The 20,821-nt window shown below is 47.1% G+C and overlaps 1 pseudogene; it reads right to left on the bottom strand.

The window, feature by feature from the left end:
- Positions 1 to 173: 173 nt before the first annotated feature.
- On the bottom strand, positions 174 to 19,006 carry LOC125402342 (proteasome subunit beta type-6 pseudogene; annotated as a pseudogene).
- Between the last annotated feature and the right edge of the window lie 1,815 nt (positions 19,007 to 20,821).

The raw sequence follows: 20,821 nt of genomic DNA, 5'->3' as shown, positions 1-20,821 counted from the left end.
GCATTCACCCACAGGATTGATCTCTGGCACCGGGCTAGGGGAAGGATGCAGACAGAGGCACCAGAGTGACAGGCTAGCACCTGTGAAGGTAGAAGACAGCACCTGTGGGAGGGAGTGGGAATGCGTGGGAATCGAGACCACTGGACACATCGGGTTTCTTTCAGATCTAAAATTCAGGAAAAGGAAACACCGGAGATGCTGCACAGAGCGGGGGCTTTCTGCATGTCCTCCTGGGTGGTGTGGGCGCAGGAGCGGACGCGCACAGCAAAGCCATCCTGTTGTGCACTCAAGCTGACAGGACACAGATACACAAAGGTCCACCGCTGAAGGCGCCAGTCAGCCAGGGCAGAATGATCCTAGGACAGGAATGGAGACGTGAGTCCCAGGCTGCAGGTGCAGAGCTTCGGGTGACTCACCTGGGAAAGGCAAAGAGAACATCAAAGTTTATAGTTAATCCCAAAAGATAAGGAAGGATTAATTCATTGTTTTGCTGAACTCAGAGCACAGGACCCCAGCTTATCAGGGTGCTCAATGCCATATGCATGCATTTGTGTGTGCATCTGTATGTCTGTATCTGTGCATGTGTGTGTGTGTGTGTGTGTGTGTGTGTACTCATGTACAGATGGATTTTTTTTCCATGCAAGAAGCACCTACCAATAAAAGTGGGATTGCTTCAAGCTGGCTAATTGGGACTGAGCGATGGCCCTAGAAGAAGGTATTCAGAACTGGGGCAAAACTTACCTGTGCTGCAAGGGAAGACCTTTGCCCTGCTTTCTTAGCCCCAGTTTTCTTTTACTGGATCCATCTGTTCTATTTGCTCAAGGTGGACTTGGATGATAATTGACTAGTTGATAACATTGCCCCATCTATTTCTTTACTCTAGAGAGGAAACAAGTCAACCCTGAGATCCACCTGTGTTAAGCTGTAAGTCAAAACTCACAACTGTCGAGGGCACATTGGTTCATTTATGAGATGCTTATTACATGCCCCAAGTGTGCTAGATATCATATTCAGGGCATGCCTGCAAAAAAGTGTCAAAGCAGATGAAAAGCAACGATAAAGGGAGAAACCCAGCAGTGGTGGTGCACAGCTTTTATCCCAGTACTCCTGAGGCAGAGGCAGGCGGGTCTCTGTGAGTTCAAAATCAGCCTGGTCTACAAAGTCAGCCTGGTCCAAGACAGTCAGGGATGATACACAGAGAAACACTGCAAAGCTGAGGAGGGGGGGTCAGTTGTATTTATTATCAAGGGAAGGGCCTAGAACAGTCCAGTAAAGATCAGGTCTCCCAAGTAAAGAGATTATAGGCATATTAGGATATTAGGAACCATTGCCAAGAAATAGCAGTTTACTGAAAATACAGATTTTGCTGGGTATGGTGTTGCACACCTGTAATTCGAGCACCTGGGAGGTGGGTGTAGAAGAATCTAAGTTCAAGGTCATCCTCAACTACTTAGTGAGTTAGAGACCAGCGCAGGCTACATGAGCCCCTGTCTCCAAAAGAATACGTGTGTGTGTGTGTGTGTGTGTGTGTGTGTGTGTGTGTGTGTTGTGTATTAAATATAAAACACATAAATGTGTGTTCAAGTTTTAGTAAGTATCAGTCACACCAGGGTACTTATCATAGGCACAAAACCCCAGGAGGATGAACCTAGCACATTTGGGCCAGGCCTGGGGACCACACACTCAGAAGCTTCAACTAATTCTGAACAATGTATCCCTACCTATGCACAAGTGACCAGACACACAGAAAATCTACATCTCTAATAGGAAGACAGCTCGGGCACAGGAAAATGTTAGTGCATACAGATAGGTAAGTTATCCAGAAAGAGTCGCAAAGTCTAAGCATTTCCCAATAGAACCCAGGAGCTCACCAGATTACTGACATTGTAATTGTCTGTTTTCAAGCAATCTTTTTTAAAAATTAAATGATATTTTCATTAATAATTGTGTGTGTGTGTGTGTGTGTAGGAGGAAGTACATGCCATGGTGTGTGTGTGTGTATGTGTGTGTGTGTGTGTGTGTAGGTCAGAGGAATACTTGTGTCTTGTCTTTGTCTTTCTACCATGCGAGTCTTGGGAATGCAACTCAGTTGTCAGACTTGGCGGCAAGCCCCTCTACCAGCTGAGCCAAGCACCTCTACCAGCTGAGCCAAGCACCTCTACCAGCTGAGCCATGGCACCTCTACCAGCTGAGCCAAGCACCTCTATCAGCTGAGCCATGGCATCAATCCTGCAAGCCATCCAGACCTTGTCAGCATGTGGCGGTTTGTGCCCAGAAGAATCGTTCACCCCCATTTCTAAGCCAATCTACTTTCTGGTGAGCTGGGTTGAACACCCTTCTTTAAACAGTCAGAGGCAACTTTTAGTGTCCCTGTGTCAGCTGGCAGAAGGGGTGGTGACTCAGCCCGTCACCTTCAAGTCAACTTCACTGTTGCCTGGTGGGTCTTCAGTGAGCTTCACTGAGGACAGTACAGCCACCCTGAGTGGCAGTTTCTCCTGTGTCCCTTCCATGATGCACTCTGTACTTACAGGGCTGGCAGCAATGCCACGGGGGACTTCCCACCAAAGACTCCTGCAACAACAGCTCACAAGGCATAGCTGACATCCAGGTTCTGAGGTTGTGAGGGACCCATGGGCTCTTGGCACTCTAGAACTCAGTGCCGACGAAAGGGAACCACTGTGCTGAGCAGTCTAAAATGCTAATAGCAGTTTAATAACTAAATAGTTTAATAACTAAACTCTGCAATTCCCTCCCACCCCGTCCTTGCAAAACACTTGCTTAGGCAAGTTTTTGTTATCCCCATTTCATAGATGGAAAAATTGAGGTTCATCAGGCTCAGGCCTCTTGCCTTCAAATCCCAAGCTCTCCACTCCTCCACCATGTCCCACTCAGGGGACGCAGGTGCAGCCCAGAGTACAGGGGTGTAATTCACACCTCTGCTTCCTCTTCTATGAAGTGAAAGCTTTGAGCTCAGTCAGGTCTAATAGCCTCAGCCAGCTAGGCTTGGTGGCACATACCTATTGTCACAGCATGCAAGAGTAGGGGGCAGGAGAATTGCAAGTTTGAGGCTCCATCCCATAGCGACAAAAGAATGTCTGCAATTTTGTCAAGCCTATGGTTTTATGTAAATATCTACAAACTGAAAAGGAGCCAACCAGATACCAGGCAAGGAGAGGCTGGGTACAGGACATGCATGGCTGATGAGGACAAGCAAGTCATTTCCTTCCTGGCAGCCTTCTTGTTCTGTGCTCCTCACTCTTACCCCTGTGACCCGCTCATGCAAATAAACGCATGGTCACTTGGGAGCCAAGCTTGAGTCGTGTTTGAAGGACACCTGCTTGGCCTCTGCTCAGGGACTGCTCAGAAGTCGGGCTTGAGGCAGGTGTGAGCGGGTCCGCCTGCGGTGAAGCTCCTGCACTCTGCTTGACGACCACTCTGGGGTTTCTCTTGGAGCTCAAGGGATCAAATGATCCCTTTGTGAGACAGCTCCAGAGACTCCTGTTTGGATGAAGGCAGACGGAAAACTGGTGTTTCGGGGAAACTGTGAACATGGGGAGGGGGCATGCATGCTGCTCCTCAGGGCTAGCCTGCCCTTCGCTGGCTGGAACAGGCCAGTAGCTCCTCCAAGCTCTGGAGCTCAGATTTCTTTCTCCCCCAGAGTTCCTTCTTGGCTCTTACGACCTTACCATTGAGTGGACTCTGTTATTAACTATTTCAACATACAAATTTCCACAAACGTCTCACACAACTGTTAATTGCTCAGTGCACACCTGTCAGGAGCAAGGTCCTTTCTGCTTCCCTGCAGCAGCATGCCAGCCACCTTCCAGGACCTTGAACCTGTTGGACAGAGTGGCCACGTACCTGTAATCCCAGGATTCCAGAGACTAAGGCAGGAGAATTGCCTCAAGTTCATAGTCAGCCTGGGCTATAGTGAGAGACTTTGTCTAAAGAAAGAAAAAAGAAAAAAAAAGCCTACATTATAGAAATTAAAGTGAAACTCTCATTCCACAAGTCAAGGGGTAAAGATGATTGACACCTAGCCTGATGACTTGTGTTTGAACACACACGATGGGAAAAGAAAACCTACTTCAATATGAAAAAAGAAGCTTGAGACTATATTTAAATTAATCCAGATCAAAAGAAAATGGTGGTGGTGGTACTTTTTTATGTTAAAAAGTATGATTTATTTTCTATATAATTATGTGTCTGTGCATGTGAGTGCAGTGCCCAGAGAGACCATCAGAGGGCAGCAGACCCCTCTGGAGCTGGAGTTATCAGCACAATGTGGGTGCTGGGAACTAAGCCTGAGTCCTCTGAAAGAACAACAAGCGCTCTTGACTGCTGAACCATCTCTCCCACCTAAAATATGAATTTTTTAGAATGAAAATTATGCACCATCATTTATAAATACAGACTTCAAAATCTGTAACAAAATATCAGAAAGATCTAGTTGGACACTCCAGTTTTTCTAGAGTGACTGAGTTGAGGATGCACTGAAGGTGCAGGACGTTTGTCTCCTGTGACCCTGACCACGACACAGTAAGTTAAAGCAAAACAAGCAAAACACGGTGTGTTGGGCCAAGCGCTTACAATGGTTAAAGACATCTAACAAAACCCTACAGAGACACCAGGGATGGTGACACATTCTGCCATCCCTGCACTCAGGAGGCTGAGACAGGAGGATCATGGATTTGAGGTCAGCCTGGGCTACATATTCTGACCCTGCCATGTGTGTGTGTATGTGTGTGTGTGTATATGTGTGTGTACAATACATATTAACATATATATATATATATATACATGTATATATATATATATGTATATATATATATGAAAACCAATCTGCCACATGATACCCAGAGGTTTCCATGGATATATGCAGAATGTTATGTTACTATAAGCAACAAAAAAAAAAAAACCTGACTAAGTAGGTTTGTATCCATGGGAAGAGCTCAAGTGACTTTAAAGAACATGGAAGATCAACCCCACAGATGTCTAGTCTTACACAAGTCTGTTGGAAGTGAGAATATGAGGACAGTCAAAGTTAAAAGCTTAGGAGAGAACCTGGAGAGATGGCATAGCCAGTTAAGGGTGTATACTCCTCTTGCAGAAGACCTGAATGCAGATCCCAGCACTCACAGAAGGTAGGTGTCTCACAACTGCCTGGAACTCTAGCATCCTCTTCTGGCTTCTGTAGGTACTACACTTACAAGCACATACACACAGGAAATCTAAAATAAATTTCTAAAATCACAACTTAAGATGAAGAAGCAGCAGGATTGGCCCAGAACCTATACACTGGGTATGTGAAGACTCACACATGACAGAGGCATGCTTGACATCAGCAGAGGAAAGGAAGACTGATTAGTCAATCGTGTACTAGTCATGGGGAGATTCTTAAAGAATAGTTCATACCACACAGCAATCACACAGAGAAAGATCCAAGGACAAAAGGCAGTGTGCCAACATCCTTAGGAGGGAACATGGGCCAACAGCTCTAGAATTTCAAAGTAGCAAACCAGTTCTCAGATAAGAAACCCTCAGGGTGACATAACCCATAAAGGAAATCAATGACACGGTAAGGCTTCTGTGCTAATAAAAAAGAAAAGAGAAGCCAGGTAGTGGTAGTGCACACCTTTAATCCCAGCACTCGGGAGGCAAATTGAGTTCAAGGCCAGCCTGGTCTACACAGCAAGTTCCAGGACAGCCAGGGGCTGTTTCACAGAGAAATCCTGGCTTGAAAAACCAAATAAATAAAAAATAAATAAGAAAAAAGAAAAGTGAAAGTAAACAAGCCCCTGACTGGAAGCTATTTCCAACAAACAGTATAAACAGACCATTATCCCAAAAGTACAAGGATTCCCACAAGCCAGAAGAACGCACCAAACAAATAACTTGACAAATATGCGAAGGGTATGGATGAGGACAGGCAAGAGGGCTCAGAATGTAAAGGTGACTGCACACAGGCCCCGAGACCTGAGTTCAAATCCCACATGGCGGGTGGGCAGCAGGAGAGAATTCTGGGAGGTGTCATCATTCTCTAGCTTTGGGTTCTGGACTGCAGCAGAGTAGAGCACACAAACTGAGCGTGTGCACGTATGCGTTCATTCTCGCTCTGCGCTTGACTGTCATGTGACCGGCTGCCCGAAGTTCCTGACACACAGACTTCCCCACCATGGTGCGCTGTAGCCTGGAACCGCGCGCTAACATTGCCCTCTCTCCCTTGAGTGGCTTTTGTCGGGGGGGTTTTCTGAGAGTAGCAGGAATGAAACCAAGACAGTGTGTTTCACCCCTCTGAGGGTGAAGTTGCTCAGTCATGTGATCATTTTTTATTTTTATCTTTAAAAATTATTTAGTGTGTGTGCACGCACACCCATGCATGTGTATATGTGTGCACAGGAGCACATGCCACCCACAGTGGGCAGATCTTCCCACCTCAGTAAACATGACCAAGACAGTCCCCACAGGTTAACCCAGTCTAGACGACCGTCACTGAAACTGTCCTCCCAGGTGATTTTGCTTTGTGTCAAGTTGATGATTAAAACTGACCATCATGCCAGGCAGTGGTGGCACATGCCTTCAATCCTAGCGCTCGGGAGGCAGAGGCAGGCGGATCTCTGTGAGTTCGAGGCCAGCCTGATCTACAAAGTGAGTTCCAGGACAGCTAGGACTGTTACACAGAGAAACCCTGTCTCAAAAAATTAAACATACATACATACATACATACATAAATAGAATCACCAAGGAGACAAACCTCCAGGAGGTCTGTGAGGGAGTATCTAGACTGAGTTACCTGAGCAGGGCAGATCCCCCCTGAATTCCAGAGCGTCATCCCATGGGCTGGGAGTCTGAATACAAAGAAAGCAAGCTGGGCAGCAGCAGTTACTTCTCTCCGAAGCCTCTGCATGTGGCCTGACCTCTGGATGCTCTGAATGTGCCATTGCCTCCCTTTAGGAGTTGTACTGGCCACCAGGGTGGGTCTCAGCATGCTGTTAGGGCAGAAACTGAGAGATGTAAGTGGGGTGTCGTCAAGGACCGTCACAGAGACACCCAATGTTTGAGGACCATTATAGAAGGTCACAAGAGCAGCTGAACATGAGGACCATCAAGGGGAGTCACAGAGGTGAGCATCCCTCACCAACATCAAGGCAGGGACTCCTCTTGGAGGCTTGTCTTCCCTGGCTGTCGACAGGACAAATGAACGCATCATGCCATTCAGCAAGATTTCCTGTGGCGCTTGTTCTCCCTGACCGTGACCCTAGGAGTTTCCAATGAGGCAGTTCTCTGCCGGCTCCTGGCATCAGGCGGGACCTCACCCAGAATCTTCACCCACAGGACTGCTTCCCAGTGCAGGAACCAGTCCCCTTTCACACCTCCAGTTCTATATGCCTTCAATCTTATTGTAACAATAAACACTACGCAAATTCTACATAGAAAAAAAGCCCTGAAAACTCAGTCTCCATAGCAACCCAGCTTTCCGGGTGTCATGTGGGTCTACACGACTACACAAAGACGCACTGAGCTGTGTCCTCCAGATAGGGAAATGACTTCACTTCTAAGATGCACTGAGCTGTGCCCACCAGGTGGGGCAATGCCATGGCAGGTGGACTGTCAATCAGGTTGAGTACTTACCAGCCATTGTGGGTCTGGGATGGAAAACACGCATGCAGGGTCGTGGTTAATTTTTAGTGACTGTGTTGCTTCAAGAACTAAGATCAAGTCAGACATGGTGGTGCATGCCTGTAGCCCCAGCTCTTAGAAGGAAGAGGCAGTAGGGCCAGGAGTTCAAGGTTACCCTCAGCCACTGAGACCCTGAGACCCTGTCTCAGAAAATTAGAGAGAGAGAGAGAGAGAGAGAGAGAGAGAGAGAGAGAGAGAGAGAGGAGAAAATTATGATGGCACGTCAAACTGAAATCGAATCTTACTTTCCTATCTCCAAAGCTACCGAACTACACAGTCTTCACCCAAGGCTTTTCACTTCTCTATTCTGGTTTTTACTTGAAGAAATTTAAAAATTATGTCATCTAAAAACACTGAGGTCACTGTACCCTCACTCCACAGACGCTATCAGCAAAAAACAAAGAGGAAAAGGAGAAAAGCGCACGCAAGGCTTCTGGGACAGACAAGTGGCCGCACAGTTCGGAGGAGGTGCCTGGAAGCCGAGACCTGACAAGGGAGAGCTGTGGGCTGTGTGAGCTGAGGGCCCAGCGCCTCCAGCAACAGGAGCCATCGTGGGTGAAAGTGGTTTGGAGACTACAAAGCCTCTGTCTGCCGTGACCCAGCGGTGGCTCCCAGTGTCGCAGGAGAAGTAGCGAGTGTGAAGGCAGGGGTGTCGGACTTGAGGCTGGTTCACAGAAAACCACCCACACAGAGGAGCTTTGAAACATCATCCCCAGCGGCAAGGGATTTTCCTTCCACCGAAGCAGCCTTGTGTAAGGGACAGGCTGCCGACAGAACCAGGAGAGGTCGAGGTGGTTGATGATCTCAGCTTAGTGGCACCTACAATTACCTGGAAGCTGCCTCTAGGCATGTTCATGGGGTCATGGGTTTTGCCTGGGTGGGGTCTTTTGTTTAATCGAGAGAGGGTCTCTGTATATAGACCTGGCTATCCTGAAACTTGCTATGTAGACCAGGCTAGTCTAGAACTCAGGGATCAGTTTGCCTCTGTCTCCTGAGCGCTGATTAGTTAAGGTGCGCACCACCATGCCTGACTTTGTGGGCATTATCTTGATTGCCTCAGTTAAGGTGGGAAAATTGTCCTCCTGGGGGTGGGGTTTTCCCTGACTGGGGTCCTGGACCCTATAAATGGAGAAAGTCAGCTAGGGAGCAGCAGGAATTCAGCGCTCTCTGCTTCCTGACTATGGATGCAGTATGAACAACTGTTTCAAGCTCCCACTACCGTGATGCCCCTGCCATGATGGACTCTACCTTGAACTGTGAGCTGAATAAACCAACCCGCCCTCAAGATGCTTTCGTTGGGGTGTTTTATAAGAGCAACAGGAAAGTCACTAAGACAGACGGCAAATCAGTCCTGCCAGGGTTGGTTGGGATGTAATCCCTGAGGGTCAAAGAGACGCCTGTCAGGCCTTGCTGTAATCTAATCCTGAAGGGAGGGACAAGGGTGGCGGTGTTCGGCATCTTTCTGTTTGCAGTTTTCTGTTTGCAAGTGTGTGAACAAGTTACATCAGAAGAACTCATGTGTGGAGCCAAGGGAGACGCCTCAGAAGACAAATACACCAAGTGTGAGGACCAGAGTTCAGATCTCCAGACCCATGTGTGTGCCAAAGAGGCAGACAGGAGAACCCCTGAGCAAGCTGGCTAGCAATGCTAGCTATATCGGAGAGTTTGGGGTTTCAGTTGAGAGACCTTGCCTCTCTATATAAAGTGCAGGATTATTCGAGCCAATGTCACTTGTACAGAGAAAGGCTTTCAGGGAGATATGACTCTACAGGCTAATTGAGGGCAACACTGACATCACATGTGTGTGTGACCAAGTAAAACAAGGATGATAAACACACAACAGGAAGTAATCAGAAAGCAAAGATCCCCCCCTCCTCCTGACCTCATCACTAAGCTTCCTTCCTGGGCACCAAATCCCCCTGCCCTTACAGTATGGTCACCTCCAGTCACATGGTGCAGGGCAGCTGGTCCCGGCTGAGAGGTGCGGCCTGGTGCCAGCCAGTACAGTGGACTTCAGAGAGTAAATATGAATAGGAAGAATATAAAACAGGGGTGTGGGGACATTCCCGCCTTGAGGTGGGTTACCACACTGATCACCAGGGTCGATGCCACTGATCTGGGTGGCTAGGAGGCTACCTGCTTCCTCCCTCGCCAGGGCTCCATGTGTGTCCCACTGAAGTTGCCTGCATGGTGGAGAAAAAAGACCTTCCCTGAGCTAGGAAGAAGCAATGGGCGTGCAGACAGCTGTGCTCCCCAGGGTGTGAACTAGCTGACAACAATGTCATGTTAATAATAGTAAAGATTTGGGGGAGGGGTGAGTGGGCTCTGATACCAAAGTGGGTTTTACCCTTTCTGTTTGTACTTTTTAACCGTGGCTTTTGGGAAATGTGTATTTCTGGGGAGCTATGTAGATATTAGTCAGCTCACTAATCTGTGGAGTAGACACCACCATGTCCTGAAGGTGAGAAAATGAGGGTGACACAGTCACCTAGAAACAGAGAGGTAGGTCTGGGGTCAGACGCCAGGGCCCCGAACCCAGCACTGGGTCCCTGGATGTGTGGGGTTCCTGCCCCAGCAACAGCGGTGTACTGACCACTTGGGTGTCTGTTGTCAGCAGAGCCAAGGGCTAAAGGGTGAGACTGCAGTGTTGGGGAAGGGGACTTAGTCTGACAGACAGTGGAACCTTCATCCCTACTGCAACTTACCCCAGACCCTACCCCTACCATGCCAAGAAACCAGACCTTTCCAGTGAATGACAGCCCGGAGGGAGAGGATGGGATTCCGCCCACTCCCTGGAGTACAGTTGTATTAAGTGGCTCCCCTGTGCTATCTGACGGAACGTCATAAGACAGTGAAGGTGTTGGGTTGTGTGAGTGTCTTTGTAAGCTTATGCATGATTAGACGATAAAGCAGAAAACATTCAGGGTGTCTTTACCTGAACTTTCCAGCACCCCTACAAACACCTCAAACAAGACCTTGCAAAAGCCAGACCCTCATCAAGGTCGCCGGGGCCTTCATCTAGCATAGCTGCAAAGAAAGGCAGCTGGATGGCAATCCTCACCCTGAAAGACACAGGACATCCTCAGCACTGGGAGACGCTGAGGGAAGTATGGCACTGCCCTCCTGGTCACTGTCCCCAAGCAGCTGAGGTCACACATGTCCGATGTGCCATTCTGAGCTACATGTATGTTCCTTATCTTCATTTTTCCTTATTTGTTTTTCCGAGACAAGACCTTGATTTGTAGACCAGGCTGGCCCATCCTCTCCCAGGTGAGCGTTGAGACTGCCAGCACACTGCCTTACCTGACTTCTCTGTTTCCTAGGAAAACCTTGACCCATTTGTCATATAACCAAGGTGGTTTTCTGTGTCACATTTACCCTTAACAAAGCTGTCACTTGGCAGGTGAATCATCAAGGGCGCAGTGACCTGCTGAACATGTCACCTTCCGCAGGCCTCCTTGGATGGTTCTTGGGGTACAGGTCTCAGAGGCTGGGGTGCACTCGTAGGGTATGTCCAGCCTCATGATTTTAGGTCCACTCTGTGCTTGTCTTGAGTGGTGATGTGTGGCTTTTCTTCATTACTTCTCAAAGCTCTTGCTTCAAAGATGCTGACTTGGACGGGTACCCCAGCAAGGGGCTGGGCTCCTCTTGCTGATCCCAGGCCAGGCTAAGCGTGACCTGGGAGATGGGCTTCCTCTGAGTCACACGAACAAGGGTAACTGTGGGTCACTTATGGTGGGAGGACATTATGCCACGTGACACAAGCCAAGCAGAAGAGCAAATACTGGCTGGTTGGGGTGCAATGCAGTTGATGGGGCACTTGTCTAGCACGCACAGGGTCCTGGGTTTTATCCCCAATGCTACTTAAACAAGGCACAGAGATGCATGCCTATAACCCCAGCACAGCGGAGCTGCGGGCAGGAGGATTAAAAGTCCAGGTCATTATGCTCTGCTAAGGGAGTTAAGGTCAGCCTGGGCTACAAGACCTTGTTTAGAAAAAGAAAACTGAATACTATACCTTTGCAGTGATTCAAGTACTGAGAACAAGTGAATTCATAAAAATAGGAGAGCAAGGACTGTGAGGGCTGGGGAGGGGCTGTGAGGGCTGGGGAGGGGCTGTGAGGGCTGGGGAGGGGCTGTGAGAGCTGGGGAGGGGCTGTGAGGGCTGGGAAGGGGCTGTGAGGGCTGGGGAGGGGCTGTGAGGGCTCGGGGGTATTATTTCATGGAAACACTTTCAGTTAGGTATGATGAACAGTGAAGAGCCCTGGTGACATAAGGTGGCACTGGCGTAGCCGTGTGAGCATGTGGAGCGAATGTCGCAGACCTGAGCCAAAAATGGCTAAGACGTTAGGTCTATATTATCAGAAAATTAAAGTATTTCGGCTAAAGACGGGAATAGATCGTCTGTGAGGTTTAAATGGCAGACATTAACATCGCAGAAAAGAACCTGAAACACTGAGTCAGCAGCCACCAGGGACCGCAGGACAGGAAAGCAAAACTACTATTTCCTGGAACTTGTGAAAAGAGTCGGTAAATTTAGATGTTAAAGTATTTCCTCTCTGTTAAAGAATGGAAGGACGGCACCATCTGTCAAGAGCTCTGGTGTCTGAGAGAACAGCACAGTCAGGCCCCACGTGGCCCTGCACAATGCCCCACTGTCCCCTGCTCTTTACCACGCCTTTATTTTAGGGCAGTTCCCTAGTAAAATTGGCTTTACTTTTTATAAAGATAAAATATTAGCATAGGAAACTTCCCTGATGTATAAAGACATAAGGAAGCAAAGAATATTTTTCGAGAGAGTCAACCGTTCAGTATAAATCACTGATAAGGGCTTTCCAAATCCCTTGCTGTGCTAGTGGATGGAGACATGTAGAGTGGGCAGAGTGATGAGGGAGGAAGTGAGGGCAAGAGAAAGAATATGAGAGAGAGAGAGAGAGAGAGAGAGAGAGAGAGAGAGAGAGAAAGAGGGGGAGGAGATAAAGGAAGAGAATAGATAATAAATAGATGATACATAGATAAATGAAATAGAGGATAGATAGATAGATAGATAATAGATAGATAAGTAGATGACAGATAGATAGATAGATAGATAGATAGATAGATAGATAGATAGATAGATAGATAGAAAGATTATGAATGGATATAGATAGATGATAGATAGATAGATAGATACATACATACATACATAGATAGATACATAGAGACAGATAGATAGTGTTATTCTTTTGGTCTCTGATCCCTTTAAGGGGCAAGCCACTCCCACTCCCAGCAACTTCTGACCTCTCATCGCCATCTTTCTTTCTTTCTGTTCTCTCTCTTGGCGTGTGCACACGTGTTTTTGTCTTTCTCTCACTTTTTCCTATTTCTGTCTTTCTTTCTCTTTTTAAGTAATAAATGTTCAGCTTTATGTTCAGCCTTATGTCTCTTTACTATGTCCTGTAAGCCTTTTATCCGCCATCTCTACCCGCCCGCTTGGGTGACTCTCCCGGCCGCATGGCAGCACCAGCCTGTCCGGGATGAGCCATTGCTCTGCCGCAGCTCACTGAGGGGAATCTACACAGCTCTAGCAGTCTCTGCCTGGACTAGTGGCTGCAATCACACCAGCATTATATTTTTTTAAGGAATAAAAGATAGATGATAGATGGATAGATAGATAGATAGATAGATAGATAGATAGATAGATAGATAGATAGATAGATAGATACATGATAGACAGATTATACATAGATGATGGATAGATAGGTAGAGAAATGGATAGATAGACAATAGATTGATTGACAGATAGATGATAGATGATGATGATAGATGATAGATAGATAGATAGATGATAGATAGATGATAGAGATACTAAAATTTTCTGCATTTAAAAATTAGATTATATTTGACTTTAGCTTAGCGTGGTGAATGACCATGCCCTGTTGTATGTACATAACTGTCCCAAAAACTGCTCACTGTCCCATTGTGTAAATAAACCATAATTCATTGACCAGTCCTTGACTATCAGACAATGTTTTTTTCTGATTTTTCCTACAATAAACAACATTCCGATCATCCTTGCCATGTGACCTCACAAGCGTGTCCAGGTGCTTCCTGCAATCACTCTCTAGAGTCCGTGTCACCGCGTGCGCATGCTGTTTGTGTCGCCACGTGGGCATGCTCTGTCTGGAGACAGCTGTGCTTTGAACATCTGTGTTTCTCCCAGATTCGAAAAGACAGCAGAAGCTGACCCCCAAAGTGAAGTCATGTAGATGTGGAGTCTTTGAGGCTTGACTGGGTCATGGAGAGCCCCACCCTAGGACCAGAACCTATAAAAGAGGCCTGAGGGGACACTGGTGTTTCTTCCACCCATGTGAAGACACAGGAAAGACACTGTGACGGGACTGACTGGGGTAAAGTTTTCATGATTTGTGGCTGTACCAAAACACATACAGCCACCCCTTTAAACGGGAATGTGAACTGATTGTTAAAAAAGAACGCAAGAGTGGATGCAGAAAACCCAGCAAAGCTGCTGACCTCAAGGCAAGGAAAATGGCTGAGGGCAAAGACACTAAAGCGTGATGGCTCAGGGCAAGCTCACCGGGAAGCTGTACCAACCATCAACATATACATTGCTTCAAGATACAGAAGCGCTGGAGGGAGGGAAGTAGGCTCGTCCTAAACCTGTGCCTGGACTCCTTAACTGATAAAAGCAGCACACGAGAAATCATCAGTGTCTTAGTTACCATTCTGTCGCTGTGAGAAGACACCATGGCCAAGGCAATTTATTAGAGAAGCACTTGATTGGACTTATGGCTCCGTCGGATTAGAGTCCCTGGTGTTGTGTCAAAGACATGGCAGCAGGAAGTGCTGAAAGTTCACGTCTCAGCCACACACAAGAAGCCGGGAGTGCACTGGGGATAGTCTAAGGCTTTGAATGAAACCTCCAATGCCACCCCCAGTGACATACCTTCTCCATCAAGGCCACACATTTTAATCCTTCCTAAATAGTCCTGAAAACTGGGGACCAAGCATTCAACCGTGTGAGCCCCTGGAGGCCATTCACAGTCAGAGCAGTACAGGTCGGGACACGGGAGACCTGAACAGCATTAACTACTCGGCCACATGTGAAGAGTGTTTCACCCAACAAAGGCGATTCCTTTCCAAATTTATCGGATTTTCTAAAGACAGACCTTGTCCTGAGTCCCATGATTAAATTTTAACAAATTTAAAAATAACTGCAGGCCTAGGACTCCACCCCTCTAGAGGCAGAAGCAGGAGAATCAAGGGTTCAAAGTCATCCCCAGCTACAGAACGAAGTTGAGGCTAGCCTGAGCTACATGGGGAACCAATCTCAAAAAAATAAACAAAAGAAATACTGAAATCATATGATGTATGTCCTCTAAGCAAAATTTATGGGATTAAGTTAGAATCAATGACAAAAAAGATATTTCGAAAAATCCCCTAAATATTTGGAAATTAAGCAACACACTTCTAAATAATTCCTGAGCCAAAAAGTCAGTCACATGGGGAAACTATAAAATGTTTTGAGTGGAATGAAAATGAAAACATAACTTATCAAATGTGTGGGCCTCAAGGAGACCAGCACTGACAGGGAAGTTGACAGCATCAAAAGCTTGTGTTGGGGAAGGAGACCGGTTTCAAATAAACGCCTAAGCTAACCCCTTCAGAAACTACACAAAAAGCACAAGCCAAACTCAAGGGAAGCAAAGTGGGGGGGGGGGGGGTAAAACATAAATATACAAAACTGGAAACATAAAAAAAAAAATCCCTGACACCAAAGGGATGATTGTTTGTTTTCTGTTTGTACTGCCTGAGGTTAAACACAGGGTGTTAGGTGTGCGAGGAAGAGTCCACCACTGGGTCACAGCTCCAGTCCCAGGAGCCTGCTCTTTACAGTATATCAGGCCTGGTGTGTGGTGCGCCTTTAATCCCAGCACTCGGGAGACAGAAACAAGCAGGATCCTATGACTCTGAGACCAGCTTGGTCTACACAGTGACTTCCAGGCCAGCCAGGAGGAAGTACATCAAGGGAACCTGTCTCAAAGGAAAAAAAGAGAAAAGAAAGAAAGAAAAGAAAAGAGAGGGAAGGAGGGAGGGGGGAGGAGGAGGAGGAAGGAAGGAAGGAAGGAAGGAAGGAAGGAAGGAAGGAAGGAAGGAAGGAAGAAAGGAAGAAAGAAAGACCAGATTGAGGGGAAAGAAAATAAATAGGTCAGAAACCACCAAAATGAGATCTGTCATAAATGCCCAGAGGCAGGAGACAGGAATGTTGCTGACAGTTCTATGGTACATATAACAGCTTAGGTGAAACTGAGCTATTTTGTTGTTTTATTTTGTTTTGTTTTCCAAGATAGGGTTTCTTTGAGTAGCCCTGGCTGGAAATTTAGTTATTTCTATACACAGACTAGCACTACTCAAGATGAAGTAGATTGCCTAAGTAGTCTTGTTTCTACGAAAGGAATCCAACAAATTCGATGTTTAAATCCTCCAGAAAGGAAATCCTAGGACCTTAGAGAGGTAACTCAGTGTTTAAGAGCACAGAGCACGGTTGCTGCTATTCCAGAGGACCTAGGTCAGATTCCCAGCACCCATTTGACAGCTCACAACTATAACTCCAGCTCCAGGGGATCTGACACCCTCTTCTGGCCTCTGTGGGCACTGCGCGCACGCACACACACACAGACACACACACACACACACACACACACACACACACACACACAAACATTTTTTTAAGTATTTAAAAAATAAAAGGAAAACCTTGGGCCCCAATGTATTTTATCTGAAAATTCTACCAAACAATAGAACAAATCAATCCTTCATAACCTCCTCTAAGAAAATGAGAGGAGGGAGCTTGCCCCAAATCAGTCTATGCCTGGCAGACCGCTCGGGAACCTCTCTGTGTGTCTCAGCTTTCCATCACTGGAACATAGTGCCTGAGACAAGCAGCTTAGAGAAAGATTTGAGTTTGCTAACGGGGTAAGAGGTTTCAGCCTAAGTCACTTAGCTACATGTTCTGCTTGTGGTGGGACCAGAAGCCATGGACCATGGGTCTGGATGGGAAGCTGTTCATCCATAGTCACCTGGAAGCAATGAGAAGGACAAAAAGCCACAGCCACGGACAGGATACTCCCTTAAAGACACGCCTCCACTTACACACTTTCTCCAATGAGGCCCCACTTCTGGGCCCCCATCTAGCTATAAATCCACCAATGGGTTAATCTATTAATGAGGCTGATGTCCTCAGGATCCAATCACACTTGACGATATTCCTAGCTGAACACTACACCTTCAGCACACGAGCCTTTAGAAATGTTTCATACCCCACCACAACACTTACGAGCATGGACACGAAAGTCCTCAAAATACTAGAGGCAGCAGTAGCTCAGAGCTAACAGCAGGGTGACACCAGGTGGCACTGAGTACTGGGAGCAGCAACCGAGTCAAATTAGAAAATCTTCAGTCGGTGGTGCTTCATGCCTGGAGTCCCAGCTCTGAGGAAGTAGAGGAACAGGCAGGCATTCAAGGACATCATCCTCAGTTACATAGAGAGTTTGCGGCCAATCTGGCCTATGTGACCCTGTTTCAAAAAAAAAAAAAATAGAAACAAGGCCTGGCAGATGGTTTTGTCAGCACAAGCCTGAGAACCTGAGTTCTTTCTCCAGCTCCCTGGGAAAAAGCCACAGCGTGACCCCAGTGCTTGGAGACAGGGGGATCCCAGGAACTCACTGACCAGCCAGTCTCACCAATCAGTGAGCCCCAGGTTCAGTGAGAGATCTTGTCTCAAAAATTAAAGGTAGAATCAGGTGTGGTGGCACACGCCTTTAATTCCAGCACTTGGGAGGTAGAAGCAGATGGATCTCTGTGAGTTCGAAGTCAGCCTGGTCCGTGAGTTCCAGGACAGCCAGGCTACGTGGTGAGACTGTGTCTCAAAAAGATAGTGAGCAACTGAAGACTCCTGATGTCAACCTCTGACCTCCACACTCATGTGCCCATCCACGTGAGTGTGTACACACAGAAATGAAAGTCGGCTGCGGGGATTCAGTCCTATAACCCAAGAAGCTAAGACAGAAGGCTTACCATGGGTTTGAGGCCAGCCTACACTACACAGTAATTTCTAAGCCAATCTAAGCTACAGAGTAAAACTCGGGAGAGACAGAGACTGAGACAGGAAGACGATAGGGTCAATGTCAGCCTGGGATACACAGGGAAAGTTGTCTCAAAACCCACAAGGGAAGATAAGGAATTTAAGAGAGACTAGAGAGGGAAACACACATTGTCTCTGTAGATGCAGAAAACGTTAGATTTACTGGACTAAATCTAACAACCACCCATCAATGTAAATACAGTCTTAGCAAACTAAGAACATAAGGAGATTTCTCCATTTTATTTTTATATGTATTGGTGTTTTGCCTGCATATATGTGTGAGTGTGATAGATTCCCTGGAACTAGAATTACAGACAGGTATGGACTGCCATGTGGGTGCTGGGAATTGAACCTGGGTCCTCTGGAAGAGAACCCAGTGCTCTTAACCACCGAGTCACCTCTCTAGCCCCATAAGGAGACTTTTTTTTTCCTTGGACAAACTGCTTACTAACTTTTGCATCAGTATGAATATCTTTTACTACACCAAGGAAACTAGGATTCAGGGAGGTGATAAAGCGGCAATGGAGTTTGGGTATCTGGTCTCCCAGAAGTACCTGCTGCACTACTGCTGATTCTTGAATGGTTGCCGACTAGATTGGCCCTCCACTGAGGCCATTCCATCCCATAGCCACAGCAAGAGCATTGGCAGCAAATAGCAGACATCCGTCCTTGCCATGCCTTCCCGACAGGCAGCATCAACAAAGCCATGGACATATGAACTCCCAGAGACTCCAGTGGCAAAGGACTGCCTTACCATCATCCCCGCCCCCATGGGAACTGAGTACACCTACCCTCCTTCTTGAGGGTCCCAGTCATCGGATCTTCTCTGTATCACATAGCACATCTCCCTAAAGAGACTGGCTAGTAGAGGTTTATTCAGTTCAATACTGTGGAAACCAGACTGACGACAGCATCAGCTACTGCTTGGGTATCAATTGCTGAGCCTGAGTGGCAGCAGAAGACATAACCATGGGCAGGGGTCAACTTTACTGCCACTCCATCAGCGATGTAGGACCCAGTGGTTGTTCTGCAGTCTGCTCCTAGGAACACGTCCCCATCAAATCACACAGCCATGATCGTGGTCCCTGTGGAGACTTCCCAGCTTTCCCAGTCTGGAGTAAGAGCCTCCAGCCTAGAAGCCAGTGCAGGTCCCCCTCTACGAACAGCTAAGGTGGCTGCCATCTTCCTCTTCTACTACTGCCACAAAACAACCCATAAGGAGACTTCTTAATGAGGAAGGGATATTTACTCAAAACCTACAGCTTTGTGCTAAAGGACCAAGTGCTTTTGCACTATGTTCAACACCGAGACAAGGATGTTCCCCTCGTCTGAGAAATCTGAAGACATATGTGCACCCCAAAACCTGTGCACAGTGCTTATGACAGCTTTACCAATAACTATGAAAAGTCAGAAACAAGCAAATGTTACTCAGTAGGAGGAAAGATAAAGTAGCATTGTTTACAATGGAGCACTACACAGTGATGAAAAGGCACAAACCACAGCTACGCCAGCATGGATTAACATGAAGCACATTAAATCCCAAAAGACTCCTTCCGTAGGATCCTTTTCCTCTGATATTTGTGAGATGGGAAGGTGGCAGGGTGGCAGAAGGGACTCTTGTTATCAAGGGACAGCTAAGGAAAGCCAGGGGGTATGATTGATCGTCTGGACATGCCACTTCTAGGTTACACAGCTCTGTGTGCCTGTTAGAACCTGATGAATAGCCAGGTGGTGGTGGCGCACACCTTTAATCCCAGCATTCGGGAGGCAGAGGCAGGCCGATCTCTGTGAGTTCCAGGCCAACCTGGTCTACAAGAGCTAGTTCCAGGACAGGTTCCAAAGCTACAGCGAAACCCTGCCTCAAAAAACAAAAACAAAATGAAAAACGAAAAAAAAAAGAGCCTGAAGAACGAGATCAAGATCACCAGCCTCACCAAACTGAGCATGGTGGTCATACCGTCATCCTATGTATTTGAGGCTGAAACAGAAAACAGAAGCATCCTCTTGAGTTCAAGTCTAGCCTGGGATGCATGATGACTTTTGAGGCCTCATCTCAGAAATTGATAGATGATATATATATATATATATATATATATATATATATATATATATATATAGAGAGAGAGAGAGAGAGAGAGAGAGAGAGAGAGAGAGAGATAATAGACAGACAGATAGATAGAAAGAAGCTGGGAATGCTAGTGTATACCTGTAATCCCAGCTCTTAGGAAATAGAGGTAAAGAGACCCATGCAAGGTCAACATTGGCTACACAGGGAGTTTGAGGCTAGCCTGGGATACATGAAAGCCTACCTCAAAAGCAAAACAAAAATAGTGACTCTCATTGCATTAGAAATTTTAAAACAAATCCTACAGGAGCTAGCCACAGCGCACACACTTCCCTGGCCGTCTTCCCAGGTGAGGTCTAGAGACAGATTTTGCATGCTTCTCAAAAACAAAGGCTCGTTGGTCTTTGTTTGCAGTTGTATGAACTGGTAATTTGTGGAGGACCGAGGTACTTTCAACACTAAGTTCTCCTGAAGAAGAAGTCATCCTCAGGCTCCCCAGCATGCAGGGCCTTTCAGTTCTTCCCCACAGCCGTGTGCCATCTGTGCTGGTTTTCCTGCTTCGGTTTGCTGCTCTTTGTTCTGCAACCCTCTGTTTCCACACTCGCGCCATCGCGAATGCAATCTTTCTGCTCTGGTGCTGCAAGGCGACCTGTCTCTGGGCCCTCGCTCTCCTAGAGACTTCTCTCACTCCGGCTCGTTACTAAGATTAGCTGCTACCACGCCGAGACGCACGCTTCCATCATCCACCGCGATGGCATTTCCCTCCGTCTGCCTCAGACTTCCCCTCTCAGCACGATGGATGACTCACATATTAAAAGTGTCCTGACTTTTCTGAGTTTCTCCCACATGTGAGAGGTGAGACGGCTGCTCTCTGTCCTCAGCTTCTCGTTCCCCTAACCTGAGAGCAGAAGCCTGGGACACTCGCAATGTTC

The sequence above is a fragment of the Myodes glareolus genome, chromosome 22, assembly GCF_982192425.1.
Source record: "Myodes glareolus chromosome 22, mMyoGla1.1, whole genome shotgun sequence".
NCBI classification, from domain to species: domain Eukaryota; kingdom Metazoa; phylum Chordata; class Mammalia; order Rodentia; family Cricetidae; genus Myodes; species Myodes glareolus.
Note: the sequence above shows the minus strand (reverse complement) of the source record. Positions and strands in the feature narration are given on the sequence as shown.